At 41.8% G+C, this 26,249-nt stretch overlaps 59 non-coding genes across 59 annotated transcripts; all 59 read left to right on the top strand.

Annotated features, from left to right (window-relative positions):
- Positions 1-970: 970 nt before the first annotated feature.
- LOC137505255 (U5 spliceosomal RNA) lies at positions 971-1,087 on the top strand. The gene has a single exon (XR_011019876.1). It is a non-coding gene; the product is annotated as a U5 spliceosomal RNA (small nuclear RNA).
- Positions 1,088-1,402: 315 nt separating this feature from the next.
- On the top strand, positions 1,403-1,519 carry LOC137505254 (U5 spliceosomal RNA). Its single transcript, XR_011019875.1, has one exon. It is a non-coding gene; the product is annotated as a U5 spliceosomal RNA (small nuclear RNA).
- Positions 1,520-1,834: 315 nt separating this feature from the next.
- LOC137505435 (U5 spliceosomal RNA) lies at positions 1,835-1,948 on the top strand. Its single transcript, XR_011020050.1, has one exon. It is a non-coding gene; the product is annotated as a U5 spliceosomal RNA (small nuclear RNA).
- Positions 1,949-2,265: 317 nt separating this feature from the next.
- Positions 2,266-2,382, top strand: LOC137505253 (U5 spliceosomal RNA). The gene has a single exon (XR_011019874.1). It is a non-coding gene; the product is annotated as a U5 spliceosomal RNA (small nuclear RNA).
- A 315-nt stretch (positions 2,383-2,697) lies between these two features.
- LOC137505252 (U5 spliceosomal RNA) lies at positions 2,698-2,814 on the top strand. The gene has a single exon (XR_011019873.1). It is a non-coding gene; the product is annotated as a U5 spliceosomal RNA (small nuclear RNA).
- Positions 2,815-3,130: 316 nt separating this feature from the next.
- On the top strand, positions 3,131-3,247 carry LOC137505251 (U5 spliceosomal RNA). Its single transcript, XR_011019872.1, has one exon. It is a non-coding gene; the product is annotated as a U5 spliceosomal RNA (small nuclear RNA).
- Positions 3,248-3,563: 316 nt separating this feature from the next.
- LOC137505385 (U5 spliceosomal RNA) lies at positions 3,564-3,679 on the top strand. Its single transcript, XR_011020002.1, has one exon. It is a non-coding gene; the product is annotated as a U5 spliceosomal RNA (small nuclear RNA).
- Positions 3,680-3,995: 316 nt separating this feature from the next.
- Positions 3,996-4,112, top strand: LOC137505250 (U5 spliceosomal RNA). Its single transcript, XR_011019871.1, has one exon. It is a non-coding gene; the product is annotated as a U5 spliceosomal RNA (small nuclear RNA).
- A 316-nt stretch (positions 4,113-4,428) lies between these two features.
- LOC137505331 (U5 spliceosomal RNA) lies at positions 4,429-4,543 on the top strand. Its single transcript, XR_011019950.1, has one exon. It is a non-coding gene; the product is annotated as a U5 spliceosomal RNA (small nuclear RNA).
- Positions 4,544-4,860: 317 nt separating this feature from the next.
- Positions 4,861-4,977, top strand: LOC137505249 (U5 spliceosomal RNA). The gene has a single exon (XR_011019870.1). It is a non-coding gene; the product is annotated as a U5 spliceosomal RNA (small nuclear RNA).
- Positions 4,978-5,293: 316 nt separating this feature from the next.
- LOC137505248 (U5 spliceosomal RNA) lies at positions 5,294-5,410 on the top strand. Its single transcript, XR_011019869.1, has one exon. It is a non-coding gene; the product is annotated as a U5 spliceosomal RNA (small nuclear RNA).
- A 313-nt stretch (positions 5,411-5,723) lies between these two features.
- LOC137505330 (U5 spliceosomal RNA) lies at positions 5,724-5,838 on the top strand. The gene has a single exon (XR_011019949.1). It is a non-coding gene; the product is annotated as a U5 spliceosomal RNA (small nuclear RNA).
- A 317-nt stretch (positions 5,839-6,155) lies between these two features.
- On the top strand, positions 6,156-6,271 carry LOC137505438 (U5 spliceosomal RNA). The gene has a single exon (XR_011020053.1). It is a non-coding gene; the product is annotated as a U5 spliceosomal RNA (small nuclear RNA).
- Positions 6,272-6,586: 315 nt separating this feature from the next.
- On the top strand, positions 6,587-6,703 carry LOC137505246 (U5 spliceosomal RNA). The gene has a single exon (XR_011019867.1). It is a non-coding gene; the product is annotated as a U5 spliceosomal RNA (small nuclear RNA).
- A 317-nt stretch (positions 6,704-7,020) lies between these two features.
- LOC137505245 (U5 spliceosomal RNA) lies at positions 7,021-7,137 on the top strand. The gene has a single exon (XR_011019866.1). It is a non-coding gene; the product is annotated as a U5 spliceosomal RNA (small nuclear RNA).
- A 316-nt stretch (positions 7,138-7,453) lies between these two features.
- LOC137505268 (U5 spliceosomal RNA) lies at positions 7,454-7,568 on the top strand. Its single transcript, XR_011019888.1, has one exon. It is a non-coding gene; the product is annotated as a U5 spliceosomal RNA (small nuclear RNA).
- A 317-nt stretch (positions 7,569-7,885) lies between these two features.
- Positions 7,886-8,002, top strand: LOC137505244 (U5 spliceosomal RNA). Its single transcript, XR_011019865.1, has one exon. It is a non-coding gene; the product is annotated as a U5 spliceosomal RNA (small nuclear RNA).
- Positions 8,003-8,318: 316 nt separating this feature from the next.
- On the top strand, positions 8,319-8,435 carry LOC137505243 (U5 spliceosomal RNA). Its single transcript, XR_011019864.1, has one exon. It is a non-coding gene; the product is annotated as a U5 spliceosomal RNA (small nuclear RNA).
- A 316-nt stretch (positions 8,436-8,751) lies between these two features.
- On the top strand, positions 8,752-8,868 carry LOC137505242 (U5 spliceosomal RNA). Its single transcript, XR_011019863.1, has one exon. It is a non-coding gene; the product is annotated as a U5 spliceosomal RNA (small nuclear RNA).
- Positions 8,869-9,184: 316 nt separating this feature from the next.
- Positions 9,185-9,301, top strand: LOC137505241 (U5 spliceosomal RNA). The gene has a single exon (XR_011019862.1). It is a non-coding gene; the product is annotated as a U5 spliceosomal RNA (small nuclear RNA).
- Positions 9,302-9,617: 316 nt separating this feature from the next.
- Positions 9,618-9,734, top strand: LOC137505240 (U5 spliceosomal RNA). Its single transcript, XR_011019861.1, has one exon. It is a non-coding gene; the product is annotated as a U5 spliceosomal RNA (small nuclear RNA).
- Positions 9,735-10,050: 316 nt separating this feature from the next.
- LOC137505239 (U5 spliceosomal RNA) lies at positions 10,051-10,167 on the top strand. Its single transcript, XR_011019860.1, has one exon. It is a non-coding gene; the product is annotated as a U5 spliceosomal RNA (small nuclear RNA).
- A 316-nt stretch (positions 10,168-10,483) lies between these two features.
- Positions 10,484-10,600, top strand: LOC137505238 (U5 spliceosomal RNA). Its single transcript, XR_011019859.1, has one exon. It is a non-coding gene; the product is annotated as a U5 spliceosomal RNA (small nuclear RNA).
- Positions 10,601-10,916: 316 nt separating this feature from the next.
- LOC137505237 (U5 spliceosomal RNA) lies at positions 10,917-11,033 on the top strand. Its single transcript, XR_011019858.1, has one exon. It is a non-coding gene; the product is annotated as a U5 spliceosomal RNA (small nuclear RNA).
- Positions 11,034-11,349: 316 nt separating this feature from the next.
- On the top strand, positions 11,350-11,466 carry LOC137505235 (U5 spliceosomal RNA). The gene has a single exon (XR_011019856.1). It is a non-coding gene; the product is annotated as a U5 spliceosomal RNA (small nuclear RNA).
- Positions 11,467-11,782: 316 nt separating this feature from the next.
- LOC137505234 (U5 spliceosomal RNA) lies at positions 11,783-11,899 on the top strand. The gene has a single exon (XR_011019855.1). It is a non-coding gene; the product is annotated as a U5 spliceosomal RNA (small nuclear RNA).
- A 316-nt stretch (positions 11,900-12,215) lies between these two features.
- LOC137505233 (U5 spliceosomal RNA) lies at positions 12,216-12,332 on the top strand. The gene has a single exon (XR_011019854.1). It is a non-coding gene; the product is annotated as a U5 spliceosomal RNA (small nuclear RNA).
- A 314-nt stretch (positions 12,333-12,646) lies between these two features.
- LOC137505232 (U5 spliceosomal RNA) lies at positions 12,647-12,763 on the top strand. The gene has a single exon (XR_011019853.1). It is a non-coding gene; the product is annotated as a U5 spliceosomal RNA (small nuclear RNA).
- A 316-nt stretch (positions 12,764-13,079) lies between these two features.
- LOC137505231 (U5 spliceosomal RNA) lies at positions 13,080-13,196 on the top strand. The gene has a single exon (XR_011019852.1). It is a non-coding gene; the product is annotated as a U5 spliceosomal RNA (small nuclear RNA).
- A 316-nt stretch (positions 13,197-13,512) lies between these two features.
- LOC137505230 (U5 spliceosomal RNA) lies at positions 13,513-13,629 on the top strand. The gene has a single exon (XR_011019851.1). It is a non-coding gene; the product is annotated as a U5 spliceosomal RNA (small nuclear RNA).
- Positions 13,630-13,945: 316 nt separating this feature from the next.
- LOC137505229 (U5 spliceosomal RNA) lies at positions 13,946-14,062 on the top strand. The gene has a single exon (XR_011019850.1). It is a non-coding gene; the product is annotated as a U5 spliceosomal RNA (small nuclear RNA).
- A 316-nt stretch (positions 14,063-14,378) lies between these two features.
- Positions 14,379-14,495, top strand: LOC137505228 (U5 spliceosomal RNA). Its single transcript, XR_011019849.1, has one exon. It is a non-coding gene; the product is annotated as a U5 spliceosomal RNA (small nuclear RNA).
- A 316-nt stretch (positions 14,496-14,811) lies between these two features.
- Positions 14,812-14,928, top strand: LOC137505227 (U5 spliceosomal RNA). The gene has a single exon (XR_011019848.1). It is a non-coding gene; the product is annotated as a U5 spliceosomal RNA (small nuclear RNA).
- Positions 14,929-15,244: 316 nt separating this feature from the next.
- LOC137505226 (U5 spliceosomal RNA) lies at positions 15,245-15,361 on the top strand. Its single transcript, XR_011019847.1, has one exon. It is a non-coding gene; the product is annotated as a U5 spliceosomal RNA (small nuclear RNA).
- Positions 15,362-15,677: 316 nt separating this feature from the next.
- Positions 15,678-15,794, top strand: LOC137505224 (U5 spliceosomal RNA). Its single transcript, XR_011019845.1, has one exon. It is a non-coding gene; the product is annotated as a U5 spliceosomal RNA (small nuclear RNA).
- A 316-nt stretch (positions 15,795-16,110) lies between these two features.
- Positions 16,111-16,227, top strand: LOC137505223 (U5 spliceosomal RNA). Its single transcript, XR_011019844.1, has one exon. It is a non-coding gene; the product is annotated as a U5 spliceosomal RNA (small nuclear RNA).
- Positions 16,228-16,543: 316 nt separating this feature from the next.
- LOC137505222 (U5 spliceosomal RNA) lies at positions 16,544-16,660 on the top strand. The gene has a single exon (XR_011019843.1). It is a non-coding gene; the product is annotated as a U5 spliceosomal RNA (small nuclear RNA).
- A 316-nt stretch (positions 16,661-16,976) lies between these two features.
- LOC137505294 (U5 spliceosomal RNA) lies at positions 16,977-17,093 on the top strand. The gene has a single exon (XR_011019914.1). It is a non-coding gene; the product is annotated as a U5 spliceosomal RNA (small nuclear RNA).
- Positions 17,094-17,409: 316 nt separating this feature from the next.
- On the top strand, positions 17,410-17,526 carry LOC137505221 (U5 spliceosomal RNA). Its single transcript, XR_011019842.1, has one exon. It is a non-coding gene; the product is annotated as a U5 spliceosomal RNA (small nuclear RNA).
- A 315-nt stretch (positions 17,527-17,841) lies between these two features.
- LOC137505220 (U5 spliceosomal RNA) lies at positions 17,842-17,958 on the top strand. The gene has a single exon (XR_011019841.1). It is a non-coding gene; the product is annotated as a U5 spliceosomal RNA (small nuclear RNA).
- Positions 17,959-18,274: 316 nt separating this feature from the next.
- On the top strand, positions 18,275-18,391 carry LOC137505219 (U5 spliceosomal RNA). The gene has a single exon (XR_011019840.1). It is a non-coding gene; the product is annotated as a U5 spliceosomal RNA (small nuclear RNA).
- Positions 18,392-18,706: 315 nt separating this feature from the next.
- Positions 18,707-18,823, top strand: LOC137505218 (U5 spliceosomal RNA). The gene has a single exon (XR_011019839.1). It is a non-coding gene; the product is annotated as a U5 spliceosomal RNA (small nuclear RNA).
- A 316-nt stretch (positions 18,824-19,139) lies between these two features.
- On the top strand, positions 19,140-19,256 carry LOC137505217 (U5 spliceosomal RNA). Its single transcript, XR_011019838.1, has one exon. It is a non-coding gene; the product is annotated as a U5 spliceosomal RNA (small nuclear RNA).
- Positions 19,257-19,573: 317 nt separating this feature from the next.
- On the top strand, positions 19,574-19,690 carry LOC137505216 (U5 spliceosomal RNA). Its single transcript, XR_011019837.1, has one exon. It is a non-coding gene; the product is annotated as a U5 spliceosomal RNA (small nuclear RNA).
- A 316-nt stretch (positions 19,691-20,006) lies between these two features.
- LOC137505215 (U5 spliceosomal RNA) lies at positions 20,007-20,123 on the top strand. The gene has a single exon (XR_011019836.1). It is a non-coding gene; the product is annotated as a U5 spliceosomal RNA (small nuclear RNA).
- Positions 20,124-20,439: 316 nt separating this feature from the next.
- LOC137505213 (U5 spliceosomal RNA) lies at positions 20,440-20,556 on the top strand. Its single transcript, XR_011019834.1, has one exon. It is a non-coding gene; the product is annotated as a U5 spliceosomal RNA (small nuclear RNA).
- A 316-nt stretch (positions 20,557-20,872) lies between these two features.
- Positions 20,873-20,989, top strand: LOC137505329 (U5 spliceosomal RNA). Its single transcript, XR_011019948.1, has one exon. It is a non-coding gene; the product is annotated as a U5 spliceosomal RNA (small nuclear RNA).
- A 315-nt stretch (positions 20,990-21,304) lies between these two features.
- LOC137505282 (U5 spliceosomal RNA) lies at positions 21,305-21,422 on the top strand. Its single transcript, XR_011019902.1, has one exon. It is a non-coding gene; the product is annotated as a U5 spliceosomal RNA (small nuclear RNA).
- A 314-nt stretch (positions 21,423-21,736) lies between these two features.
- Positions 21,737-21,852, top strand: LOC137505263 (U5 spliceosomal RNA). The gene has a single exon (XR_011019884.1). It is a non-coding gene; the product is annotated as a U5 spliceosomal RNA (small nuclear RNA).
- Positions 21,853-22,168: 316 nt separating this feature from the next.
- Positions 22,169-22,285, top strand: LOC137505212 (U5 spliceosomal RNA). The gene has a single exon (XR_011019833.1). It is a non-coding gene; the product is annotated as a U5 spliceosomal RNA (small nuclear RNA).
- A 315-nt stretch (positions 22,286-22,600) lies between these two features.
- On the top strand, positions 22,601-22,717 carry LOC137505211 (U5 spliceosomal RNA). The gene has a single exon (XR_011019832.1). It is a non-coding gene; the product is annotated as a U5 spliceosomal RNA (small nuclear RNA).
- A 315-nt stretch (positions 22,718-23,032) lies between these two features.
- On the top strand, positions 23,033-23,149 carry LOC137505210 (U5 spliceosomal RNA). Its single transcript, XR_011019831.1, has one exon. It is a non-coding gene; the product is annotated as a U5 spliceosomal RNA (small nuclear RNA).
- A 317-nt stretch (positions 23,150-23,466) lies between these two features.
- LOC137505209 (U5 spliceosomal RNA) lies at positions 23,467-23,583 on the top strand. The gene has a single exon (XR_011019830.1). It is a non-coding gene; the product is annotated as a U5 spliceosomal RNA (small nuclear RNA).
- A 316-nt stretch (positions 23,584-23,899) lies between these two features.
- On the top strand, positions 23,900-24,016 carry LOC137505208 (U5 spliceosomal RNA). The gene has a single exon (XR_011019829.1). It is a non-coding gene; the product is annotated as a U5 spliceosomal RNA (small nuclear RNA).
- A 316-nt stretch (positions 24,017-24,332) lies between these two features.
- Positions 24,333-24,449, top strand: LOC137505207 (U5 spliceosomal RNA). The gene has a single exon (XR_011019828.1). It is a non-coding gene; the product is annotated as a U5 spliceosomal RNA (small nuclear RNA).
- A 316-nt stretch (positions 24,450-24,765) lies between these two features.
- On the top strand, positions 24,766-24,882 carry LOC137505206 (U5 spliceosomal RNA). The gene has a single exon (XR_011019827.1). It is a non-coding gene; the product is annotated as a U5 spliceosomal RNA (small nuclear RNA).
- Positions 24,883-25,198: 316 nt separating this feature from the next.
- Positions 25,199-25,315, top strand: LOC137505205 (U5 spliceosomal RNA). The gene has a single exon (XR_011019826.1). It is a non-coding gene; the product is annotated as a U5 spliceosomal RNA (small nuclear RNA).
- A 316-nt stretch (positions 25,316-25,631) lies between these two features.
- On the top strand, positions 25,632-25,748 carry LOC137505204 (U5 spliceosomal RNA). Its single transcript, XR_011019825.1, has one exon. It is a non-coding gene; the product is annotated as a U5 spliceosomal RNA (small nuclear RNA).
- Positions 25,749-26,064: 316 nt separating this feature from the next.
- LOC137505202 (U5 spliceosomal RNA) lies at positions 26,065-26,181 on the top strand. The gene has a single exon (XR_011019823.1). It is a non-coding gene; the product is annotated as a U5 spliceosomal RNA (small nuclear RNA).
- Positions 26,182-26,249: the final 68 nt, after the last annotated feature.

Raw genomic sequence — 26,249 nt, 5'->3', positions numbered from 1 at the left:
GTATGCTTGACTAGTTTCGTCGTGTAAAACGACTCATCAGAAGCTAGCGCGGCCCCCAAATGTCTGAAACTTTATACCCTTTGCGGTAAACCTCCCTCCCACCTCCCACTCTTTGCCCTGGATGTCAACTAAGTAAGAAATCCACGCTGATGGGTCGCCGCACGCCAGCCGGAAGTGATGCCATACGGGAAGAAGAAGAAGAAGAAGAAGAAGAAGAAGAAGAAGAAGAAGAAGAAGAAGAAGAAGAAGAAGAAGAAGAAGAAGAAGAAGAAGAAGAAGAAGAGAAGAAGAAGAAGAAGAAGAAGAAGAAGAAGAAGAAGAAGAAGAAGAAGAAGAAGAAAGAAGAAGAAGAAGAAGAAGAAGAAGAAGAAGAAGAAGAAGAAGAAGAAGAAGAAGAAGAAGAAGAAGAAGAAGAAGAAGAAAGAAGAAGAAGAAGAAGAAGAAGAAGAAGAAGAAGAAGAAGAAGAAGAAGAAGAAGAAGAAGAAGAAGAAGAAGAAGAAGAAGAAGAAGAAGAAGAAGAAGAAGAAGAAGAAGAAGAAGAAGAAGAAGAAGAAGAAGAAGAAGAAGAAGAAGAAGAAGAAGAAGAAGAAGAAGAAGAAGAAGAAGAAGAAGAAGAAGAAGAAGAAGAAGAAGAAGAAGAAGAAGAAGAAGAAGAAGAAGAAGAAGAAAGAAGAAGAAGAAGAAGAAGAAGAAGAAGAAGAAGAAGAAGAAGAAGAAGAAGAAGAAGAAGAAGAAGAAGAAGAAAGAAGAAGAAGAAGAAGAAGAAGAAGAAGAAGAAGAAGAAGAAGAAGAAGAAGAAGAAGAAGAAGAAGAAGAAGAAGAAAGAAGAAGAAGAAGAAGAAGAAGAAGAAGAAGAAGAAGAAGAAGAAGAAGAAGAAGAAGAAGAAGAAGAAGAAGAAGAAGAAGAAGAAGAAGAAGAATCATCGACTGCTCCTGGAGCCACCCGAGAGAATAGCCTTACATTGGGTTATGCTCTGTTTTCTCTTCAGAACGTACAAATCTTTCGCCTTTTACTAAAGATTTCCGTGGAGAGAAAGAAAACTGAGTTGTATTTCCAATTTTTGATTGCCCCAGCCTTCTGGGGTTTCTTTGCAAGTATAATAATAGCAGCAAAAATGTATCACGTTGAGCGTGGAACCTGGTTTGGCGGGTGCTCATTTGAATATATGCAAAGGAGCCTGCCGCCAGTGTGGTAAGTTTGACTCTGGTGACAGAGTCAGCTGTTCATAAATGTGTTTATAATCTGCAATTTACTGAGTTTATGCTTTAGCCTACAGCCCTAACCTAGAATCTTCTGCCAACCTTTTTTTTTTAGATATCACTGGCTAATCAATCTCAGATCACCCACAGTTGGTTCGACTGCTCCTGGAGCCACCCGAGAGAATAGCCTTACGTTGGGTTATGCTCTGTTTTCTCTTCAGAACGTACAAATCTTTCGCCTTTTACTAAAGATTTCCGTGGAGAGAAAGAAAACTGAGTTGTATTTCCAATTTTTGATTGCCCCAGCCTTCTGGGGTTTCTTTGCAAGTATAATAATAGCAGCAAAAATGTATCACGTTGAGCGTGGAACCTGGTTTGGCGGGTGCTCATTTGAATATATGCAAAGGAGCCTGCCGCCAGTGTGGTAAGTTTGACTCTGGTGACAGAGTCAGCTGTTCATAAATGTGTTTATAATCTGCAATTTACTGAGTTTATGCTTTAGCCTACAGCCCTAACCTAGAATCTTCTGCCAACCTTTTTTTTTTAGATATCACTGGCTAATCAATCTCAGATCACCCACAGTTGGTTCGACTGCTCCTGGAGCCACCCGAGAGAATAGCCTTACGTTGGGTTATGCTCTGTTTTCTCTTCAGAACGTACAAATCTTTCGCCTTTACTAAAGATTTCCGTGGAGAGAAAGAAAACTGAGTTGTATTTCCAATTTTTGATTGCCCAGCCTTCTGGGGTTTCTTTGCAAGTATAATAATAGCAGCAAAAATGTATCACGTTGAGCGTGGAACCTGGTTTGGCGGGTGCTCATTTGAATATATGCAAAGGAGCCTGCCGCCAGTGTGGTAAGTTTGACTCTGGTGACAGAGTCAGCTGTTCATAAATGTGTTTATAATCTGCAATTTACTGAGTTTATGCTTTAGCCTACAGCCCTAACCTAGAATCTTCTGCCAACCTTTTTTTTTTTAGATATCACTGGCTAATCAATCTCAGATCACCCACAGTTGGTTCGACTGCTCCTGGAGCCACCCGAGAGAATAACCTTACGTTGGGTTATGCTCTGTTTTCTCTTCAGAACGTACAAATCTTTCGCCTTTTACTAAAGATTTCCGTGGAGAGAAAGAAAACTGAGTTGTATTTCCAATTTTTGATTGCCCCAGCCTTCTGGGGTTTCTTTGCAAGTATAATAATAGCAGCAAAAATGTATCACGTTGAGCGTGGAACCTGGTTTGGCGGGTGCTCATTTGAATATATGCAAAGGAGCCTGCCGCCAGTGTGGTAAGTTTGACTCTGGTGACAGAGTCAGCTGTTCATAAATGTGTTTATAATCTGCAATTTACTGAGTTTATGCTTTAGCCTACAGCCCTAACCTAGAATCTTCTGCCAACCTTTTTTTTTTAGATATCACTGGCTAATCAATCTCAGATCACCCACAGTTGGTTCGACTGCTCCTGGAGCCACCCGAGAGAATAGCCTTACGTTGGGTTATGCTCTGTTTTCTCTTCAGAACGTACAAATCTTTCGCCTTTTACTAAAGATTTCCGTGGAGAGAAAGAAAACTGAGTTGTATTTCCAATTTTTGATTGCCCCAGCCTTCTGGGGTTTCTTTGCAAGTATAATAATAGCAGCAAAAATGTATCACGTTGAGCGTGGAACCTGGTTTGGCGGGTGCTCATTTGAATATATGCAAAGGAGCCTGCCGCCAGTGTGGTAAGTTTGACTCTGGTGACAGAGTCAGCTGTTCATAAATGTGTTTATAATCTGCAATTTACTGAGTTTATGCTTTAGCCTACAGCCCTAACCTAGAATCTTCTGCCAACCTTTTTTTTTTTAGATATCACTGGCTAATCAATCTCAGATCACCCACAGTTGGTTCGACTGCTCCTGGAGCCACCCGAGAGAATAACCTTACGTTGGGTTATGCTCTGTTTTCTCTTCAGAACGTACAAATCTTTCGCCTTTTACTAAAGATTTCCGTGGAGAGAAAGAAAACTGAGTTGTATTTCCAATTTTTGATTGCCCCAGCCTTCTGGGGTTTCTTTGCAAGTATAATAATAGCAGCAAAAATGTATCACGTTGAGCGTGGAACCTGGTTTGGCGGGTGCTCATTTGAATATATGCAAAGGAGCCTGCCGCCAGTGTGGTAAGTTTGACTCTGGTGACAGAGTCAGCTGTTCATAAATGTGTTTATAATCTGCAATTTACTGAGTTTATGCTTTAGCCTACAGCCCTAACCTAGAATCTTCTGCCAACCTTTTTTTTTTTAGATATCACTGGCTAATCAATCTCAGATCACCCACAGTTGGTTCGACTGCTCCTGGAGCCACCCGAGAGAATAGCCTTACGTTGGGTTATGCTCTGTTTTCTCTTCAGAACGTACAAATCTTTCGCCTTTTACTAAAGATTTCCGTGGAGAGAAGAAAACTGAGTTGTATTTCCAATTTTTGATTGCCCCAGCCTTCTGGGGTTTCTTTGCAAGTATAATAATAGCAGCAAAAATGTATCACGTTGAGCGTGGAACCTGGTTTGGCGGGTGCTCATTTGAATATATGCAAAGGAGCCTGCCGCCAGTGTGGTAAGTTTGACTCTGGTGACAGAGTCAGCTGTTCATAAATGTGTTTATAATCTGCAATTTACTGAGTTTATGCTTTAGCCTACAGCCCTAACCTAGAATCTTCTGCCAACCTTTTTTTTTTTAGATATCACTGGCTAATCAATCTCAGATCACCCACAGTTGGTTCGACTGCTCCTGGAGCCACCCGAGAGAATAGCCTTACGTTGGGTTATGCTCTGTTTTCTCTTCAGAACGTACAAATCTTTCGCCTTTTACTAAAGATTTCCGTGGAGAGAAAGAAAACTGAGTTGTATTTCCAATTTTTGATTGCCCCAGCCTTCTGGGGTTTCTTTGCAAGTATAATAATAGCAGCAAAAATGTATCACGTTGAGCGTGGAACCTGGTTTGGCGGGTGCTCATTTGAATATATGCAAAGGAGCCTGCCGCCAGTGTGGTAAGTTTGACTCTGGTGACAGAGTCAGCTGTTCATAAATGTGTTTATAATCTGCAATTTACTGAGTTTATGCTTTAGCCTACAGCCCTAACCTAGAATCTTCTGCCAACCTTTTTTTTTTTAGATATCACTGGCTAATCAATCTCAGATCACCCACAGTTGGTTCGACTGCTCCTGGAGCCACCCGAGAGAATAGCCTTACGTTGGGTTATGCTCTGTTTTCTCTTCAGAACGTACAAATCTTTCGCCTTTTACTAAAGATTTCCGTGGAGAGAAAGAAAACTGAGTTGTATTTCCAATTTTGATTGCCCCAGCCTTCTGGGGTTTCTTTGCAAGTATAATAATAGCAGCAAAAATGTATCACGTTGAGCGTGGAACCTGGTTTGGCGGGTGCTCATTTGAATATATGCAAAGGAGCCTGCCGCCAGTGTGGTAAGTTTGACTCTGGTGACAGAGTCAGCTGTTCATAAATGTGTTTATAATCTGCAATTTACTGAGTTTATGCTTTAGCCTACAGCCCTAACCTAGAATCTTCTGCCAACCTTTTTTTTTTTAGATATCACTGGCTAATCAATCTCAGATCACCCACAGTTGGTTCGACTGCTCCTGGAGCCACCCGAGAGAATAGCCTTACGTTGGGTTATGCTCTGTTTTCTCTTCAGAACGTACAAATCTTTCGCCTTTTACTAAAGATTTCCGTGGAGAGAAAGAAAACTGAGTTGTATTTCCAATTTTTGATTGCCCCAGCCTTCTGGGGTTTCTTTGCAAGTATAATAATAGCAGCAAAAATGTATCACGTTGAGCGTGGAACCTGGTTTGGCGGGTGCTCATTTGAATATATGCAAAGGAGCCTGCCGCCAGTGTGGTAAGTTTGACTCTGGTGACAGAGTCAGCTGTTCATAAATGTGTTTATAATCTGCAATTTACTGAGTTTATGCTTTAGCCTACAGCCCTAACCTAGAATCTTCTGCCAACCTTTTTTTTTTTAGATATCACTGGCTAATCAATCTCAGATCACCCACAGTTGGTTCGACTGCTCCTGGAGCCACCCGAGAGAATAGCCTTACGTTGGGTTATGCTCTGTTTTCTCTTCAGAACGTACAAATCTTTCGCCTTTTACTAAAGATTTCCGTGGAGAGAAAGAAAACTGAGTTGTATTTCCAATTTTTGATTGCCCCAGCCTTCTGGGGTTTCTTTGCAAGTATAATAATAGCAGCAAAAATGTATCACGTTGAGCGTGGAACCTGGTTTGGCGGGTGCTCATTTGATATATGCAAAGGAGCCTGCCGCCAGTGTGGTAAGTTTGACTCTGGTGACAGTCAGCTGTTCATAAATGTGTTTATAATCTGCAATTTACTGAGTTTATGCTTTAGCCTACAGCCCTAACCTAGAATCTTCTGCCAACCTTTTTTTTTTTAGATATCACTGGCTAATCAATCTCAGATCACCCACAGTTGGTTCGACTGCTCCTGGAGCCACCCGAGAGAATAACCTTACGTTGGGTTATGCTCTGTTTTCTCTTCAGAACGTACAAATCTTTCGCCTTTTACTAAAGATTTCCGTGGAGAGAAAGAAAACTGAGTTGTATTTCCAATTTTGATTGCCCCAGCCTTCTGGGGTTTCTTTGCAAGTATAATAATAGCAGCAAAAATGTATCACGTTGAGCGTGGAACCTGGTTTGGCGGGTGCTCATTTGAATATATGCAAAGGAGCCTGCCGCCAGTGTGGTAAGTTTGACTCTGGTGACAGAGTCAGCTGTTCATAAATGTGTTTATAATCTGCAATTTACTGAGTTTATGCTTTAGCCTACAGCCCTAACCTAGAATCTTCTGCCAACCTTTTTTTTTTTAGATATCACTGGCTAATCAATCTCAGATCACCCACAGTTGGTTCGACTGCTCCTGGAGCCACCCGAGAGAATAGCCTTACGTTGGGTTATGCTCTGTTTTCTCTTCAGAACGTACAAATCTTTCGCCTTTTACTAAGATTTCCGTGGAGAGAAAGAAAACTGAGTTGTATTTCCAATTTTTGATTGCCCCAGCCTTCTGGGGTTTCTTTGCAAGTATAATAATAGCAGCAAAAATGTATCACGTTGAGCGTGGAACCTGGTTTGGCGGGTGCTCATTTGAATATATGCAAAGGAGCCTGCCGCCAGTGTGGTAAGTTTGACTCTGGTGACAGAGTCAGCTGTTCATAAATGTGTTTATAATCTGCAATTTACTGAGTTTATGCTTTAGCCTACAGCCCTAACCTAGAATCTTCTGCAACCTTTTTTTTTTTAGATATCACTGGCTAATCAATCTCAGATCACCCACAGTTGGTTCGACTGCTCCTGGAGCCACCCGAGAGAATAACCTTACGTTGGGTTATGCTCTGTTTTCTCTTCAGAACGTACAAATCTTTCGCCTTTTACTAAAGATTTCCGTGGAGAGAAAGAAAACTGAGTTGTATTTCCAATTTTTGATTGCCCCAGCCTTCTGGGGTTTCTTTGCAAGTATAATAATAGCAGCAAAAATGTATCACGTTGAGCGTGGAACCTGGTTTGGCGGGTGCTCATTTGAATATATGCAAAGGAGCCTGCCGCCAGTGTGGTAAGTTTGACTCTGGTGACAGAGTCAGCTGTTCATAAATGTGTTTATAATCTGCAATTTACTGAGTTTATGCTTTAGCCTACAGCCCTAACCTAGAATCTTCTGCCAACCTTTTTTTTTTTAGATATCACTGGCTAATCAATCTCAGATCACCCACAGTTGGTTCGACTGCTCCTGGAGCCAACCCGAGAGAATAGCCTTACGTTGGGTTATGCTCTGTTTTCTCTTCAGAACGTACAAATCTTTCGCCTTTTACTAAAGATTTCCGTGGAGAGAAAGAAAACTGAGTTGTATTTCCAATTTTTGATTGCCCCAGCCTTCTGGGGTTTCTTTGCAAGTATAATAATAGCAGCAAAAATGTATCACGTTGAGCGTGGAACCTGGTTTGGCGGGTGCTCATTTGAATATATGCAAAGGAGCCTGCCGCCAGTGTGGTAAGTTTGACTCTGGTGACAGAGTCAGCTGTTCATAAATGTGTTTATAATCTGCAATTTACTGAGTTTATGCTTTAGCCTACAGCCCTAACCTAGAATCTTCTGCCAACCTTTTTTTTTTTAGATATCACTGGCTAATCAATCTCAGATCACCCACAGTTGGTTCGACTGCTCCTGGAGCCACCCGAGAGAATAGCCTTACGTTGGGTTATGCTCTGTTTTCTCTTCAGAACGTACAAATCTTTCGCCTTTTACTAAAGATTTCCGTGGAGAGAAAGAAAACTGAGTTGTATTTCCAATTTTTGATTGCCCAGCCTTCTGGGGTTTCTTTGCAAGTATAATAATAGCAGCAAAAATGTATCACGTTGAGCGTGGAACCTGGTTTGGCGGGTGCTCATTTGAATATATGCAAAGGAGCCTGCCGCCAGTGTGGTAAGTTTGACTCTGGTGACAGAGTCAGCTGTTCATAAATGTGTTTATAATCTGCAATTTACTGAGTTTATGCTTTAGCCTACAGCCCTAACCTAGAATCTTCTGCCAACCTTTTTTTTTTTAGATATCACTGGCTAATCAATCTCAGATCACCCACAGTTGGTTCGACTGCTCCTGGAGCCACCCGAGAGAATAGCCTTACGTTGGGTTATGCTCTGTTTTCTCTTCAGAACGTACAAATCTTTCGCCTTTTACTAAAGATTTCCGTGGAGAGAAAGAAAACTGAGTTGTATTTCCAATTTTTGATTGCCCCAGCCTTCTGGGGTTTCTTTGCAAGTATAATAATAGCAGCAAAAATGTATCACGTTGAGCGTGGAACCTGGTTTGGCGGGTGCTCATTTGAATATATGCAAAGGAGCCTGCCGCCAGTGTGGTAAGTTTGACTCTGGTGACAGAGTCAGCTGTTCATAAATGTGTTTATAATCTGCAATTTACTGAGTTTATGCTTTAGCCTACAGCCCTAACCTAGAATCTTCTGCCAACCTTTTTTTTTTTAGATATCACTGGCTAATCAATCTCAGATCACCCACAGTTGGTTCGACTGCTCCTGGAGCCACCCGAGAGAATAGCCTTACGTTGGGTTATGCTCTGTTTTCTCTTCAGAACGTACAAATCTTTCGCCTTTTACTAAAGATTTCCGTGGAGAGAAAGAAAACTGAGTTGTATTTCCAATTTTTGATTGCCCCAGCCTTCTGGGGTTTCTTTGCAAGTATAATAATAGCAGCAAAAATGTATCACGTTGAGCGTGGAACCTGGTTTGGCGGGTGCTCATTTGAATATATGCAAAGGAGCCTGCCGCCAGTGTGGTAAGTTTGACTCTGGTGACAGAGTCAGCTGTTCATAAATGTGTTTATAATCTGCAATTTACTGAGTTTATGCTTTAGCCTACAGCCCTAACCTAGAATCTTCTGCCAACCTTTTTTTTTTTAGATATCACTGGCTAATCAATCTCAGATCACCCACAGTTGGTTCGACTGCTCCTGGAGCCACCCGAGAGAATAGCCTTACGTTGGGTTATGCTCTGTTTTCTCTTCAGAACGTACAAATCTTTCGCCTTTTACTAAAGATTTCCGTGGAGAGAAAGAAAACTGAGTTGTATTTCCAATTTTTGATTGCCCCAGCCTTCTGGGGTTTCTTTGCAAGTATAATAATAGCAGCAAAAATGTATCACGTTGAGCGTGGAACCTGGTTTGGCGGGTGCTCATTTGAATATATGCAAAGGAGCCTGCCGCCAGTGTGGTAAGTTTGACTCTGGTGACAGAGTCAGCTGTTCATAAATGTGTTTATAATCTGCAATTTACTGAGTTTATGCTTTAGCCTACAGCCCTAACCTAGAATCTTCTGCCAACCTTTTTTTTTTTAGATATCACTGGCTAATCAATCTCAGATCACCCACAGTTGGTTCGACTGCTCCTGGAGCCACCCGAGAGAATAACCTTACGTTGGGTTATGCTCTGTTTTCTCTTCAGAACGTACAAATCTTTCGCCTTTTACTAAAGATTTCCGTGGAGAGAAAGAAAACTGAGTTGTATTTCCAATTTTTGATTGCCCCAGCCTTCTGGGGTTTCTTTGCAAGTATAATAATAGCAGCAAAAATGTATCACGTTGAGCGTGGAACCTGGTTTGGCGGGTGCTCATTTGAATATATGCAAAGGAGCCTGCCGCCAGTGTGGTAAGTTTGACTCTGGTGACAGAGTCAGCTGTTCATAAATGTGTTTATAATCTGCAATTTACTGAGTTTATGCTTTAGCCTACAGCCCTAACCTAGAATCTTCTGCCAACCTTTTTTTTTTTAGATATCACTGGCTAATCAATCTCAGATCACCCACAGTTGGTTCGACTGCTCCTGGAGCCACCCGAGAGAATAGCCTTACGTTGGGTTATGCTCTGTTTTCTCTTCAGAACGTACAAATCTTTCGCCTTTTACTAAAGATTTCCGTGGAGAGAAAGAAAACTGAGTTGTATTTCCAATTTTTGATTGCCCCAGCCTTCTGGGGTTTCTTTGCAAGTATAATAATAGCAGCAAAAATGTATCACGTTGAGCGTGGAACCTGGTTTGGCGGGTGCTCATTTGAATATATGCAAAGGAGCCTGCCGCCAGTGTGGTAAGTTTGACTCTGGTGACAGAGTCAGCTGTTCATAAATGTGTTTATAATCTGCAATTTACTGAGTTTATGCTTTAGCCTACAGCCCTAACCTAGAATCTTCTGCCAACCTTTTTTTTTTTAGATATCACTGGCTAATCAATCTCAGATCACCCACAGTTGGTTCGACTGCTCCTGGAGCCACCCGAGAGAATAACCTTACGTTGGGTTATGCTCTGTTTTCTCTTCAGAACGTACAAATCTTTCGCCTTTTACTAAAGATTTCCGTGGAGAGAAAGAAAACTGAGTTGTATTTCCAATTTTTGATTGCCCCAGCCTTCTGGGGTTTCTTTGCAAGTATAATAATAGCAGCAAAAATGTATCACGTTGAGCGTGGAACCTGGTTTGGCGGGTGCTCATTTGAATATATGCAAAGGAGCCTGCCGCCAGTGTGGTAAGTTTGACTCTGGTGACAGAGTCAGCTGTTCATAAATGTGTTTATAATCTGCAATTTACTGAGTTTATGCTTTAGCCTACAGCCCTAACCTAGAATCTTCTGCCAACCTTTTTTTTTTTAGATATCACTGGCTAATCAATCTCAGATCACCCACAGTTGGTTCGACTGCTCCTGGAGCCACCCGAGAGAATAGCCTTACGTTGGGTTATGCTCTGTTTTCTCTTCAGAACGTACAAATCTTTCGCCTTTTACTAAAGATTTCCGTGGAGAGAAAGAAAACTGAGTTGTATTTCCAATTTTTGATTGCCCCAGCCTTCTGGGGTTTCTTTGCAAGTATAATAATAGCAGCAAAAATGTATCACGTTGAGCGTGGAACCTGGTTTGGCGGGTGCTCATTTGAATATATGCAAAGGAGCCTGCCGCCAGTGTGGTAAGTTTGACTCTGGTGACAGAGTCAGCTGTTCATAAATGTGTTTATAATCTGCAATTTACTGAGTTTATGCTTTAGCCTACAGCCCTAACCTAGAATCTTCTGCCAACCTTTTTTTTTTTAGATATCACTGGCTAATCAATCTCAGATCACCCACAGTTGGTTCGACTGCTCCTGGAGCCACCCGAGAGAATAGCCTTACGTTGGGTTATGCTCTGTTTTCTCTTCAGAACGTACAAATCTTTCGCCTTTTACTAAAGATTTCCGTGGAGAGAAAGAAAACTGAGTTGTATTTCCAATTTTTGATTGCCCCAGCCTTCTGGGGTTTCTTTGCAAGTATAATAATAGCAGCAAAAATGTATCACGTTGAGCGTGGAACCTGGTTTGGCGGGTGCTCATTTGAATATATGCAAAGGAGCCTGCCGCCAGTGTGGTAAGTTTGACTCTGGTGACAGAGTCAGCTGTTCATAAATGTGTTTATAATCTGCAATTTACTGAGTTTATGCTTTAGCCTACAGCCCTAACCTAGAATCTTCTGCCAACCTTTTTTTTTTTAGATATCACTGGCTAATCAATCTCAGATCACCCACAGTTGGTTCGACTGCTCCTGGAGCCACCCGAGAGAATAGCCTTACGTTGGGTTATGCTCTGTTTTCTCTTCAGAACGTACAAATCTTTCGCCTTTTACTAAAGATTTCCGTGGAGAGAAAGAAAACTGAGTTGTATTTCCAATTTTTGATTGCCCCAGCCTTCTGGGGTTTCTTTGCAAGTATAATAATAGCAGCAAAAATGTATCACGTTGAGCGTGGAACCTGGTTTGGCGGGTGCTCATTTGAATATATGCAAAGGAGCCTGCCGCCAGTGTGGTAAGTTTGACTCTGGTGACAGAGTCAGCTGTTCATAAATGTGTTTATAATCTGCAATTTACTGAGTTTATGCTTTAGCCTACAGCCCTAACCTAGAATCTTCTGCCAACCTTTTTTTTTTTAGATATCACTGGCTAATCAATCTCAGATCACCCACAGTTGGTTCGACTGCTCCTGGAGCCACCCGAGAGAATAGCCTTACGTTGGGTTATGCTCTGTTTTCTCTTCAGAACGTACAAATCTTTCGCCTTTTACTAAAGATTTCCGTGGAGAGAAAGAAAACTGAGTTGTATTTCCAATTTTTGATTGCCCCAGCCTTCTGGGGTTTCTTTGCAAGTATAATAATAGCAGCAAAAATGTATCACGTTGAGCGTGGAACCTGGTTTGGCGGGTGCTCATTTGAATATATGCAAAGGAGCCTGCCGCCAGTGTGGTAAGTTTGACTCTGGTGACAGAGTCAGCTGTTCATAAATGTGTTTATAATCTGCAATTTACTGAGTTTATGCTTTAGCCTACAGCCCTAACCTAGAATCTTCTGCCAACCTTTTTTTTTTTAGATATCACTGGCTAATCAATCTCAGATCACCCACAGTTGGTTCGACTGCTCCTGGAGCCACCCGAGAGAATAGCCTTACGTTGGGTTATGCTCTGTTTTCTCTTCAGAACGTACAAATCTTTCGCCTTTTACTAAAGATTTCCGTGGAGAGAAAGAAAACTGAGTTGTATTTCCAATTTTTGATTGCCCCAGCCTTCTGGGGTTTCTTTGCAAGTATAATAATAGCAGCAAAAATGTATCACGTTGAGCGTGGAACCTGGTTTGGCGGGTGCTCATTTGAATATATGCAAAGGAGCCTGCCGCCAGTGTGGTAAGTTTGACTCTGGTGACAGTCAGCTGTTCATAAATGTGTTTATAATCTGCAATTTACTGAGTTTATGCTTTAGCCTACAGCCCTAACCTAGAATCTTCTGCCAACCTTTTTTTTTTTAGATATCACTGGCTAATCAATCTCAGATCACCCACAGTTGGTTCGACTGCTCCTGGAGCCACCCGAGAGAATAACCTTACGTTGGGTTATGCTCTGTTTTCTCTTCAGAACGTACAAATCTTTCGCCTTTTACTAAAGATTTCCGTGGAGAGAAAGAAAACTGAGTTGTATTTCCAATTTTTGATTGCCCCAGCCTTCTGGGGTTTCTTTGCAAGTATAATAATAGCAGCAAAAATGTATCACGTTGAGCGTGGAACCTGGTTTGGCGGGTGCTCATTTGAATATATGCAAAGGAGCCTGCCGCCAGTGTGGTAAGTTTGACTCTGGTGACAGAGTCAGCTGTTCATAAATGTGTTTATAATCTGCAATTTACTGAGTTTATGCTTTAGCCTACAGCCCTAACCTAGAATCTTCTGCCAACCTTTTTTTTTTTAGATATCACTGGCTAATCAATCTCAGATCACCCACAGTTGGTTCGACTGCTCCTGGAGCCACCCGAGAGAATAGCCTTACGTTGGGTTATGCTCTGTTTTCTCTTCAGAACGTACAAATCTTTCGCCTTTTACTAAAGATTTCCGTGGAGAGAAAGAAAACTGAGTTGTATTTCCAATTTTTGATTGCCCCAGCCTTCTGGGGTTTCTTTGCAAGTATAATAATAGCAGCAAAAATGTATCACGTTGAGCGTGGAACCTGGTTTGGCGGGTGCTCATTTGAATATATGCAAAGGAGCCTGCCGCCAGTGTGGTAAGTTTGACTCTGGTGACAGAGTCAGCTGTTCATAAATGTGTTTATAATCTGCAATTTACTGAGTTTATGCTTTAGCCTACAGCCCTAACCTAGAATCTTCTGCCAACCTTTTTTTTTTTAGATATCACTGGCTAATCAATCTCAGATCACCCACAGTTGGTTCGACTGCTCCTGGAGCCACCCGAGAGAATAACCTTACGTTGGGTTATGCTCTGTTTTCTCTTCAGAACGTACAAATCTTTCGCCTTTTACTAAAGATTTCCGTGGAGAGAAAGAAAACTGAGTTGTATTTCCAATTTTTGATTGCCCCAGCCTTCTGGGGTTTCTTTGCAAGTATAATAATAGCAGCAAAAATGTATCACGTTGAGCGTGGAACCTGGTTTGGCGGGTGCTCATTTGAATATATGCAAAGGAGCCTGCCGCCAGTGTGGTAAGTTTGACTCTGGTGACAGAGTCAGCTGTTCATAAATGTGTTTATAATCTGCAATTTACTGAGTTTATGCTTTAGCCTACAGCCCTAACCTAGAATCTTCTGCCAACCTTTTTTTTTTTAGATATCACTGGCTAATCAATCTCAGATCACCCACAGTTGGTTCGACTGCTCCTGGAGCCACCCGAGAGAATAGCCTTACGTTGGGTTATGCTCTGTTTTCTCTTCAGAACGTACAAATCTTTCGCCTTTTACTAAAGATTTCCGTGGAGAGAAAGAAAACTGAGTTGTATTTCCAATTTTTGATTGCCCCAGCCTTCTGGGGTTTCTTTGCAAGTATAATAATAGCAGCAAAAATGTATCACGTTGAGCGTGGAACCTGGTTTGGCGGGTGCTCATTTGAATATATGCAAAGGAGCCTGCCGCCAGTGTGGTAAGTTTGACTCTGGTGACAGAGTCAGCTGTTCATAAATGTGTTTATAATCTGCAATTTACTGAGTTTATGCTTTAGCCTACAGCCCTAACCTAGAATCTTCTGCCAACCTTTTTTTTTTTAGATATCACTGGCTAATCAATCTCAGATCACCCACAGTTGGTTCGACTGCTCCTGGAGCCACCCGAGAGAATAGCCTTACGTTGGGTTATGCTCTGTTTTCTCTTCAGAACGTACAAATCTTTCGCCTTTTACTAAAGATTTCCGTGGAGAGAAAGAAAACTGAGTTGTATTTCCAATTTTTGATTGCCCCAGCCTTCTGGGGTTTCTTTGCAAGTATAATAATAGCAGCAAAAATGTATCACGTTGAGCGTGGAACCTGGTTTGGCGGGTGCTCATTTGAATATATGCAAAGGAGCCTGCCGCCAGTGTGGTAAGTTTGACTCTGGTGACAGAGTCAGCTGTTCATAAATGTGTTTATAATCTGCAATTTACTGAGTTTATGCTTTAGCCTACAGCCCTAACCTAGAATCTTCTGCCAACCTTTTTTTTTTTAGATATCACTGGCTAATCAATCTCAGATCACCCACAGTTGGTTCGACTGCTCCTGGAGCCACCCGAGAGAATAGCCTTACGTTGGGTTATGCTCTGTTTTCTCTTCAGAACGTACAAATCTTTCGCCTTTTACTAAAGATTTCCGTGGAGAGAAAGAAAACTGAGTTGTATTTCCAATTTTTGATTGCCCCAGCCTTCTGGGGTTTCTTTGCAAGTATAATAATAGCAGCAAAAATGTATCACGTTGAGCGTGGAACCTGGTTTGGCGGGTGCTCATTTGAATATATGCAAAGGAGCCTGCCGCCAGTGTGGTAAGTTTGACTCTGGTGACAGAGTCAGCTGTTCATAAATGTGTTTATAATCTGCAATTTACTGAGTTTATGCTTTAGCCTACAGCCCTAACCTAGAATCTTCTGCCAACCTTTTTTTTTTTAGATATCACTGGCTAATCAATCTCAGATCACCCACAGTTGGTTCGACTGCTCCTGGAGCCACCCGAGAGAATAGCCTTACGTTGGGTTATGCTCTGTTTTCTCTTCAGAACGTACAAATCTTTCGCCTTTTACTAAAGATTTCCGTGGAGAGAAAGAAAACTGAGTTGTATTTCCAATTTTTGATTGCCCCAGCCTTCTGGGGTTTCTTTGCAAGTATAATAATAGCAGCAAAAATGTATCACGTTGAGCGTGGAACCTGGTTTGGCGGGTGCTCATTTGAATATATGCAAAGGAGCCTGCCGCCAGTGTGGTAAGTTTGACTCTGGTGACAGAGTCAGCTGTTCATAAATGTGTTTATAATCTGCAATTTACTGAGTTTATGCTTTAGCCTACAGCCCTAACCTAGAATCTTCTGCCAACCTTTTTTTTTTTAGATATCACTGGCTAATCAATCTCAGATCACCCACAGTTGGTTCGACTGCTCCTGGAGCCACCCGAGAGAATAGCCTTACGTTGGGTTATGCTCTGTTTTCTCTTCAGAACGTACAAATCTTTCGCCTTTTACTAAAGATTTCCGTGGAGAGAAAGAAAACTGAGTTGTATTTCCAATTTTTGATTGCCCCAGCCTTCTGGGGTTTCTTTGCAAGTATAATAATAGCAGCAAAAATGTATCACGTTGAGCGTGGAACCTGGTTTGGCGGGTGCTCATTTGAATATATGCAAAGGAGCCTGCCGCCAGTGTGGTAAGTTTGACTCTGGTGACAGAGTCAGCTGTTCATAAATGTGTTTATAATCTGCAATTTACTGAGTTTATGCTTTAGCCTACAGCCCTAACCTAGAATCTTCTGCCAACCTTTTTTTTTTTAGATATCACTGGCTAATCAATCTCAGATCACCCACAGTTGGTTCGACTGCTCCTGGAGCCACCCGAGAGAATAGCCTTACGTTGGGTTATGCTCTGTTTTCTCTTCAGAACGTACAAATCTTTCGCCTTTTACTAAAGATTTCCGTGGAGAGAAAGAAAACTGAGTTGTATTTCCAATTTTTGATTGCCCCAGCCTTCTGGGGTTTCTTTGCAAGTATAATAATAGCAGCAAAAATGTATCACGTTGAGCGTGGAACCTGGTTTGGCGGGTGCTCATTTGAATATATGCAAAGGAGCCTGCCGCCAGTGTGGTAAGTTTGACTCTGGTGACAGAGTCAGCTGTTCATAAATGTGTTTATAATCTGCAATTTACTGAGTTTATGCTTTAGCCTACAGCCCTAACCTAGAATCTTCTGCCAACCTTTTTTTTTTTAGATATCACTGGCTAATCAATCTCAGATCACCCACAGTTGGTTCGACTGCTCCTGGAGCCACCCGAGAGAATAGCCTTACGTTGGGTTATGCTCTGTTTTCTCTTCAGAACGTACAAATCTTTCGCCTTTTACTAAAGATTTCCGTGGAGAGAAAGAAAACTGAGTTGTATTTCCAATTTTTGATTGCCCCAGCCTTCTGGGGTTTCTTTGCAAGTATAATAATAGCAGCAAAAATGTATCACGTTGAGCGTGGAACCTGGTTTGGCGGGTGCTCATTTGAATATATGCAAAGGAGCCTGCCGCCAGTGTGGTAAGTTTGACTCTGGTGACAGAGTCAGCTGTTCATAAATGTGTTTATAATCTGCAATTTACTGAGTTTATGCTTTAGCCTACAGCCCTAACCTAGAATCTTCTGCCAACCTTTTTTTTTTTAGATATCACTGGCTAATCAATCTCAGATCACCCACAGTTGGTTCGACTGCTCCTGGAGCCACCCGAGAGAATAGCCTTACGTTGGGTTATGCTCTGTTTTCTCTTCAGAACGTACAAATCTTTCGCCTTTTACTAAAGATTTCCGTGGAGAGAAAGAAAACTGAGTTGTATTTCCAATTTTTGATTGCCCCCAGCCTTCTGGGGTTTCTTTGCAAGTATAATAATAGCAGCAAAAATGTATCACGTTGAGCGTGGAACCTGGTTTGGCGGGTGCTCATTTGAATATATGCAAAGGAGCCTGCCGCCAGTGTGGTAAGTTTGACTCTGGTGACAGAGTCAGCTGTTCATAAATGTGTTTATAATCTGCAATTTACTGAGTTTATGCTTTAGCCTACAGCCCTAACCTAGAATCTTCTGCCAACCTTTTTTTTTTAGATATCACTGGCTAATCAATCTCAGATCACCCACAGTTGGTTCGACTGCTCCTGGAGCCACCCGAGAGAATAGCCTTACGTTGGGTTATGCTCTGTTTTCTCTTCAGAACGTACAAATCTTTCGCCTTTTACTAAAGATTTCCGTGGAGAGAAAGAAAACTGAGTTGTATTTCCAATTTTTGATTGCCCCAGCCTTCTGGGGTTATCTTTGCAAGTATAATAATAGCAGCAAAAATGTATCACGTTGAGCGTGGAACCTGGTTTGGCGGGTGCTCATTTGAATATATGCAAAGGAGCCTGCCGCCAGTGTGGTAAGTTTGACTCTGGTGACAGAGTCAGCTGTTCATAAATGTGTTTATAATCTGCAATTTACTGAGTTTATGCTTTAGCCTACAGCCCTAACCTAGAATCTTCTGCCAACCTTTTTTTTTTAGATATCACTGGCTAATCAATCTCAGATCACCCACAGTTGGTTCGACTGCTCCTGGAGCCACCCGAGAGAATAGCCTTACGTTGGTTATGCTCTGTTTTCTCTTCAGAACGTACAAATCTTTCGCCTTTTACTAAAGATTTCCGTGGAGAGAAAGAAAACTGAGTTGTATTTCCAATTTTTGATTGCCCCAGCCTTCTGGGGTTTCTTTGCAAGTATAATAATAGCAGCAAAAATGTATCACGTTGAGCGTGGAACCTGGTTTGGCGGGTGCTCATTTGAATATATGCAAAGGAGCCTGCCGCCAGTGTGGTAAGTTTGACTCTGGTGACAGAGTCAGCTGTTCATAAATGTGTTTATAATCTGCAATTTACTGAGTTTATGCTTTAGCCTACAGCCCTAACCTAGAATCTTCTGCCAACCTTTTTTTTTTTAGATATCACTGGCTAATCAATCTCAGATCACCCACAGTTGGTTCGACTGCTCCTGGAGCCACCCGAGAGAATAGCCTTACGTTGGGTTATGCTCTGTTTTCTCTTCAGAACGTACAAATCTTTCGCCTTTTACTAAAGATTTCCGTGGAGAGAAAGAAAACTGAGTTGTATTTCCAATTTTTGATTGCCCCAGCCTTCTGGGGTTTCTTTGCAAGTATAATAATAGCAGCAAAAATGTATCACGTTGAGCGTGGAACCTGGTTTGGCGGGTGCTCATTTGAATATATGCAAAGGAGCCTGCCGCCAGTGTGGTAAGTTTGACTCTGGTGACAGAGTCAGCTGTTCATAAATGTGTTTATAATCTGCAATTTACTGAGTTTATGCTTTAGCCTACAGCCCTAACCTAGAATCTTCTGCCAACCTTTTTTTTTTAGATATCACTGGCTAATCAATCTCAGATCACCCACAGTTGGTTCGACTGCTCCTGGAGCCACCCGAGAGAATAGCCTTACGTTGGGTTATGCTCTGTTTTCTCTTCAGAACGTACAAATCTTTCGCCTTTTACTAAAGATTTCCGTGGAGAGAAAGAAAACTGAGTTGTATTTCCAATTTTTGATTGCCCCAGCCTTCTGGGGTTTCTTTGCAAGTATAATAATAGCAGCAAAAATGTATCACGTTGAGCGTGGAACCTGGTTTGGCGGGTGCTCATTTGAATATATGCAAAGGAGCCTGCCGCCAGTGTGGTAAGTTTGACTCTGGTGACAGAGTCAGCTGTTCATAAATGTGTTTATAATCTGCAATTTACTGAGTTTATGCTTTAGCCTACAGCCCTAACCTAGAATCTTCTGCCAACCTTTTTTTTTTTAGATATCACTGGCTAATCAATCTCAGATCACCCACAGTTGGTTCGACTGCTCCTGGAGCCACCCGAGAGAATAGCCTTACGTTGGGTTATGCTCTGTTTTCTCTTCAGAACGTACAAATCTTTCGCCTTTTACTAAAGATTTCCGTGGAGAGAAAGAAAACTGAGTTGTATTTCCAATTTTTGATTGCCCCAGCCTTCTGGGGTTTCTTTGCAAGTATAATAATAGCAGCAAAAATGTATCACGTTGAGCGTGGAACCTGGTTTGGCGGGTGCTCATTTGAATATATGCAAAGGAGCCTGCCGCCAGTGTGGTAAGTTTTGACTCTGGTGACAGAGTCAGCTGTTCATAAATGTGTTTATAATCTGCAATTTACTGAGTTTATGCTTTAGCCTACAGCCCTAACCTAGAATCTTCTGCCAACCTTTTTTTTTTTAGATATCACTGGCTAATCAATCTCAGATCACCCACAGTTGGTTCGACTGCTCCTGGAGCCACCCGAGAGAATAGCCTTACGTTGGGTTATGCTCTGTTTTCTCTTCAGAACGTACAAATCTTTCGCCTTTTACTAAAGATTTCCGTGGAGAGAAAGAAAACTGAGTTGTATTTCCAATTTTTGATTGCCCCAGCCTTCTGGGGTTTCTTTGCAAGTATAATAATAGCAGCAAAAATGTATCACGTTGAGCGTGGAACCTGGTTTGGCGGGTGCTCATTTGAATATATGCAAAGGAGCCTGCCGCCAGTGTGGTAAGTTTGACTCTGGTGACAGAGTCAGCTGTTCATAAATGTGTTTATAATCTGCAATTTACTGAGTTTATGCTTTAGCCTACAGCCCTAACCTAGAATCTTCTGCCAACCTTTTTTTTTTTAGATATCACTGGCTAATCAATCTCAGATCACCCACAGTTGGTTCGACTGCTCCTGGAGCCACCCGAGAGAATAGCCTTACGTTGGGTTATGCTCTGTTTTCTCTTCAGAACGTACAAATCTTTCGCCTTTTACTAAAGATTTCCGTGGAGAGAAAGAAAACTGAGTTGTATTTCCAATTTTTGATTGCCCCAGCCTTCTGGGGTTTCTTTGCAAGTATAATAATAGCAGCAAAAATGTATCACGTTGAGCGTGGAACCTGGTTTGGCGGGTGCTCATTTGAATATATGCAAAGGAGCCTGCCGCCAGTGTGGTAAGTTTGACTCTGGTGACAGAGTCAGCTGTTCATAAATGTGTTTATAATCTGCAATTTACTGAGTTTATGCTTTAGCCTACAGCCCTAACCTAGAATCTTCTGCCAACCTTTTTTTTTTTAGATATCACTGGCTAATCAATCTCAGATCACCCACAGTTGGTTCGACTGCTCCTGGAGCCACCCGAGAGAATAGCCTTACGTTGGGTTATGCTCTGTTTTCTCTTCAGAACGTACAAATCTTTCGCCTTTTACTAAAGATTTCCGTGGAGAGAAAGAAAACTGAGTTGTATTTCCAATTTTTGATTGCCCCAGCCTTCTGGGGTTTCTTTGCAAGTATAATAATAGCAGCAAAAATGTATCACGTTGAGCGTGGAACCTGGTTTGGCGGGTGCTCATTTGAATATATGCAAAGGAGCCTGCCGCCAGTGTGGTAAGTTTGACTCTGGTGACAGAGTCAGCTGTTCATAAATGTGTTTATAATCTGCAATTTACTGAGTTTATGCTTTAGCCTACAGCCCTAACCTAGAATCTTCTGCCAACCTTTTTTTTTTTAGATATCACTGGCTAATCAATCTCAGATCACCCACAGTTGGTTCGACTGCTCCTGGAGCCACCCGAGAGAATAGCCTTACGTTGGGTTATGCTCTGTTTTCTCTTCAGAACGTACAAATCTTTCGCCTTTTACTAAAGATTTCCGTGGAGAGAAAGAAAACTGAGTTGTATTTCCAATTTTTGATTGCCCCAGCCTTCTGGGTTTCTTTGCAAGTATAATAATAGCAGCAAAAATGTATCACGTTGAGCGTGGAACCTGGTTTGGCGGGTGCTCATTTGAATATATGCAAAGGAGCCTGCCGCCAGTGTGGTAAGTTTGACTCTGGTGACAGAGTCAGCTGTTCATAAATGTGTTTATAATCTGCAATTTACTGAGTTTATGCTTTAGCCTACAGCCCTAACCTAGAATCTTCTGCCAACCTTTTTTTTTTTAGATATCACTGGCTAATCAATCTCAGATCACCCACAGTTGGTTCGACTGCTCCTGGAGCCACCCGAGAGAATAGCCTTACGTTGGGTTATGCTCTGTTTTCTCTTCAGAACGTACAAATCTTTCGCCTTTTACTAAAGATTTCCGTGGAGAGAAAGAAAAACTGAGTTGTATTTCCAATTTTTGATTGCCCCAGCCTTCTGGGGTTTCTTTGCAAGTATAATAATAGCAGCAAAAATGTATCACGTTGAGCGTGGAACCTGGTTTGGCGGGTGCTCATTTGAATATATGCAAAGGAGCCTGCCGCCAGTGTGGTAAGTTTGACTCTGGTGACAGAGTCAGCTGTTCATAAATGTGTTTATAATCTGCAATTTACTGAGTTTATGCTTTAGCCTACAGCCTAACCTAGAATCTTCTGCCAACCTTTTTTTTTTAGATATCACTGGCTAATCAATCTCAGATCACCCACAGTTGGTTCGACTGCTCCTGGAGCCACCCGAGAGAATAGCCTTACGTTGGGTTATGCTCTGTTTTCTCTTCAGAACGTACAAATCTTTCGCCTTTTACTAAAGATTTCCGTGGAGAGAAAGAAAACTGAGTTGTATTTCCATTTTTGATTGCCCCAGCCTTCTGGGGTTTCTTTGCAAGTATAATAATAGCAGCAAAAATGTATCACGTTGAGCGTGGAACCTGGTTTGGCGGGTGCTCATTTGAATATATGCAAAGGAGCCTGCCGCCAGTGTGGTAAGTTTGACTCTGGTGACAGAGTCAGCTGTTCATAAATGTGTTTATAATCTGCAATTTACTGAGTTTATGCTTTAGCCTACAGCCCTAACCTAGAATCTTCTGCCAACCTTTTTTTTTTTAGATATCACTGGCTAATCAATCTCAGATCACCCACAGTTGGTTCGACTGCTCCTGGAGCCACCCGAGAGAATAGCCTTACGTTGGGTTATGCTCTGTTTTCTCTTCAGAACGTACAAATCTTTCGCCTTTTACTAAAGATTTCCGTGGAGAGAAAGAAAACTGAGTTGTATTTCCAATTTTTGATTGCCCCAGCCTTCTGGGGTTTCTTTGCAAGTATAATAATAGCAGCAAAAATGTATCACGTTGAGCGTGGAACCTGGTTTGGCGGGTGCTCATTTGAATATATGCAAAGGAGCCTGCCGCCAGTGTGGTAAGTTTGACTCTGGTGACAGAGTCAGCTGTTCATAAATGTGTTTATAATCTGCAATTTACTGAGTTTATGCTTTAGCCTACAGCCCTAACCTAGAATCTTCTGCCAACCTTTTTTTTTTAGATATCACTGGCTAATCAATCTCAGATCACCCACAGTTGGTTCGACTGCTCCTGGAGCCACCCGAGAGAATAGCCTTACGTTGGGTTATGCTCTGTTTTCTCTTCAGAACGTACAAATCTTTCGCCTTTTACTAAAGATTTCCGTGGAGAGAAAGAAAACTGAGTTGTATTTCCAATTTTTGATTGCCCCAGCCTTCTGGGGTTTCTTTGCAAGTATAATAATAGCAGCAAAAATGTATCACGTTGAGCGTGGAACCTGGTTTGGCGGGTGCTCATTTGAATATATGCAAAGGAGCCTGCCGCCAGTGTGGTAAGTTTGACTCTGGTGACAGAGTCAGCTGTTCATAAATGTGTTTATAATCTGCAATTTACTGAGTTTATGCTTTAGCCTACAGCCCTAACCTAGAATCTTCTGCCAACCTTTTTTTTTTAGATATCACTGGCTAATCAATCTCAGATCACCCACAGTTGGTTCGACTGCTCCTGGAGCCACCCGAGAGAATAGCCTTACGTTGGGTTATGCTCTGTTTTCTCTTCAGAACGTACAAATCTTTCGCCTTTTACTAAAGATTTCCGTGGAGAGAAAGAAAACTGAGTTGTATTTCCAATTTTTGATTGCCCCAGCCTTCTGGGGTTTCTTTGCAAGTATAATAATAGCAGCAAAAATGTATCACGTTGAGCGTGGAACCTGGTTTGGCGGGTGCTCATTTGAATATATGCAAAGGAGCCTGCCGCCAGTGTGGTAAGTTTGACTCTGGTGACAGAGTCAGCTGTTCATAAATGTGTTTATAATCTGCAATTTACTGAGTTTATGCTTTAGCCTACAGCCCTAACCTAGAATCTTCTGCCAACCTTTTTTTTTTTTAGATATCACTGGCTAATCAATCTCAGATCACCCACAGTTGGTTCGACTGCTCCTGGAGCCACCCGAGAGAATAGCCTTACGTTGGGTTATGCTCTGTTTTCTCTTCAGAACGTACAAATCTTTCGCCTTTTACTAAAGATTTCCGTGGAGAGAAAGAAAACTGAGTTGTATTTCCAATTTTTGATTGCCCCAGCCTTCTGGGGTTTCTTTGCAAGTATAATAATAGCAGCAAAAATGTATCACGTTGAGCGTGGAACCTGGTTTGGCGGGTGCTCATTTGAATATATGCAAAGGAGCCTGCCGCCAGTGTGGTAAGTTTGACTCTGGTGACAGAGTCAGCTGTTCATAAATGTGTTTATAATCTGCAATTTACTGAGTTTATGCTTTAGCCTACAGCCCTAACCTAGAATCTTCTGCCAACCTTTTTTTTTTTAGATATCACTGGCTAATCAATCTCAGATCACCCACAGTTGGTTCGACTGCTCCTGGAGCCACCCGAGAGAATAGCCTTACGTTGGGTTATGCTCTGTTTTCTCTTCAGAACGTACAAATCTTTCGCCTTTTACTAAAGATTTCCGTGGAGAGAAAGAAAACTGAGTTGTATTTCCAATTTTTGATTGCCCCAGCCTTCTGGGGTTTCTTTGCAAGTATAATAATAGCAGCAAAAATGTATCACGTTGAGCGTGGAACCTGGTTTGGCGGGTGCTCATTTGAATATATGCAAAGGAGCCTGCCGCCAGTGTGGTAAGTTTGACTCTGGTGACAGAGTCAGCTGTTCATAAATGTGTTTATAATCTGCAATTTACTGAGTTTATGCTTTAGCCTACAGCCCTAACCTAGAATCTTCTGCCAACCTTTTTTTTTTTAGATATCACTGGCTAATCAATCTCAGATCACCCACAGTTGGTTCGACTGCTCCTGGAGCCACCCGAGAGAATAGCCTTACGTTGGGTTATGCTCTGTTTTCTCTTCAGAACGTACAAATCTTTCGCCTTTTACTAAAGATTTCCGTGGAGAGAAAGAAAACTGAGTTGTATTTCCAATTTTTGATTGCCCCAGCCTTCTGGGGTTTCTTTGCAAGTATAATAATAGCAGCAAAAATGTATCACGTTGAGCGTGGAACCTGGTTTGGCGGGTGCTCATTTGAATATATGCAAAGGAGCCTGCCGCCAGTGTGGTAAGTTTGACTCTGGTGACAGAGTCAGCTGTTCATAAATGTGTTTATAATCTGCAATTTACTGAGTTTATGCTTTAGCCTACAGCCCTAACCTAGAATCTTCTGCCAACCTTTTTTTTTTTAGATATCACTGGCTAATCAATCTCAGATCACCCACAGTTGGTTCGACTGCTCCTGGAGCCACCCGAGAGAATAGCCTTACGTTGGGTTATGCTCTGTTTTCTCTTCAGAACGTACAAATCTTTCGCCTTTTACTAAAGATTTCCGTGGAGAGAAAGAAAACTGAGTTGTATTTCCAATTTTTGATTGCCCCAGCCTTCTGGGGTTTCTTTGCAAGTATAATAATAGCAGCAAAAATGTATCACGTTGAGCGTGGAACCTGGTTTGGCGGGTGCTCATTTGAATATATGCAAAGGAGCCTGCCGCCAGTGTGGTAAGTTTGACTCTGGTGACAGAGTCAGCTGTTCATAAATGTGTTTATAATCTGCAATTTACTGAGTTTATGCTTTAGCCTACAGCCCTAACCTAGAATCTTCTGCCAACCTTTTTTTTTTTAGATATCACTGGCTAATCAATCTCAGATCACCCACAGTTGGTTCGACTGCTCCTGGAGCCACCCGAGAGAATAGCCTTACGTTGGGTTATGCTCTGTTTTCTCTTCAGAACGTACAAATCTTTCGCCTTTTACTAAAGATTTCCGTGGAGAGAAAGAAAACTGAGTTGTATTTCCAATTTTTGATTGCCCCAGCCTTCTGGGGTTTCTTTGCAAGTATAATAATAGCAGCAAAAATGTATCACGTTGAGCGTGGAACCTGGTTTGGCGGGTGCTCATTTGAATATATGCAAAGGAGCCTGCCGCCAGTGTGGTAAGTTTGACTCTGGTGACAGAGTCAGCTGTTCATAAATGTGTTTATAATCTGCAATTTACTGAGTTTATGCTTTAGCCTACAGCCCTAACCTAGAATCTTCTGCCAACCTTTTTTTTTTTAGATATCACTGGCTAATCAATCTCAGATCACCCACAGTTGGTTCGACTGCTCCTGGAGCCACCCGAGAGAATAACCTTACGTTGGGTTATGCTCTGTTTTCTCTTCAGAACGTACAAATCTTTCGCCTTTTACTAAAGATTTCCGTGGAGAGAAAGAAAACTGAGTTGTATTTCCAATTTTTGATTGCCCCAGCCTTCTGGGGTTTCTTTGCAAGTATAATAATAGCAGCAAAAATGTATCACGTTGAGCGTGGAACCTGGTTTGGCGGGTGCTCATTTGAATATATGCAAAGGAGCCTGCCGCCAGTGTGGTAAGTTTGACTCTGGTGACAGAGTCAGCTGTTCATAAATGTGTTTATAATCTGCAATTTACTGAGTTTATGCTTTAGCCTACAGCCCTAACCTAGAATCTTCTGCCAACCTTTTTTTTTTTAGATATCACTGGCTAATCAATCTCAGATCACCCACAGTTGGTTCGACTGCTCCTGGAGCCACCCGAGAGAATAGCCTTACGTTGGGTTATGCTCTGTTTTCTCTTCAGAACGTACAAATCTTTCGCCTTTTACTAAAGATTTCCGTGGAGAGAAAGAAAACTGAGTTGTATTTCCAATTTTTGATTGCCCCAGCCTTCTGGGGTTTCTTTGCAAGTATAATAATAGCAGCAAAAATGTATCACGTTGAGCGTGGAACCTGGTTTGGCGGGTGC

This window comes from Hyperolius riggenbachi, chromosome 4 (genome assembly GCF_040937935.1).
Source record: "Hyperolius riggenbachi isolate aHypRig1 chromosome 4, aHypRig1.pri, whole genome shotgun sequence".
Lineage (NCBI taxonomy): Eukaryota > Metazoa > Chordata > Amphibia > Anura > Hyperoliidae > Hyperolius > Hyperolius riggenbachi.
Note: the sequence above shows the minus strand (reverse complement) of the source record. Positions and strands in the feature narration are given on the sequence as shown.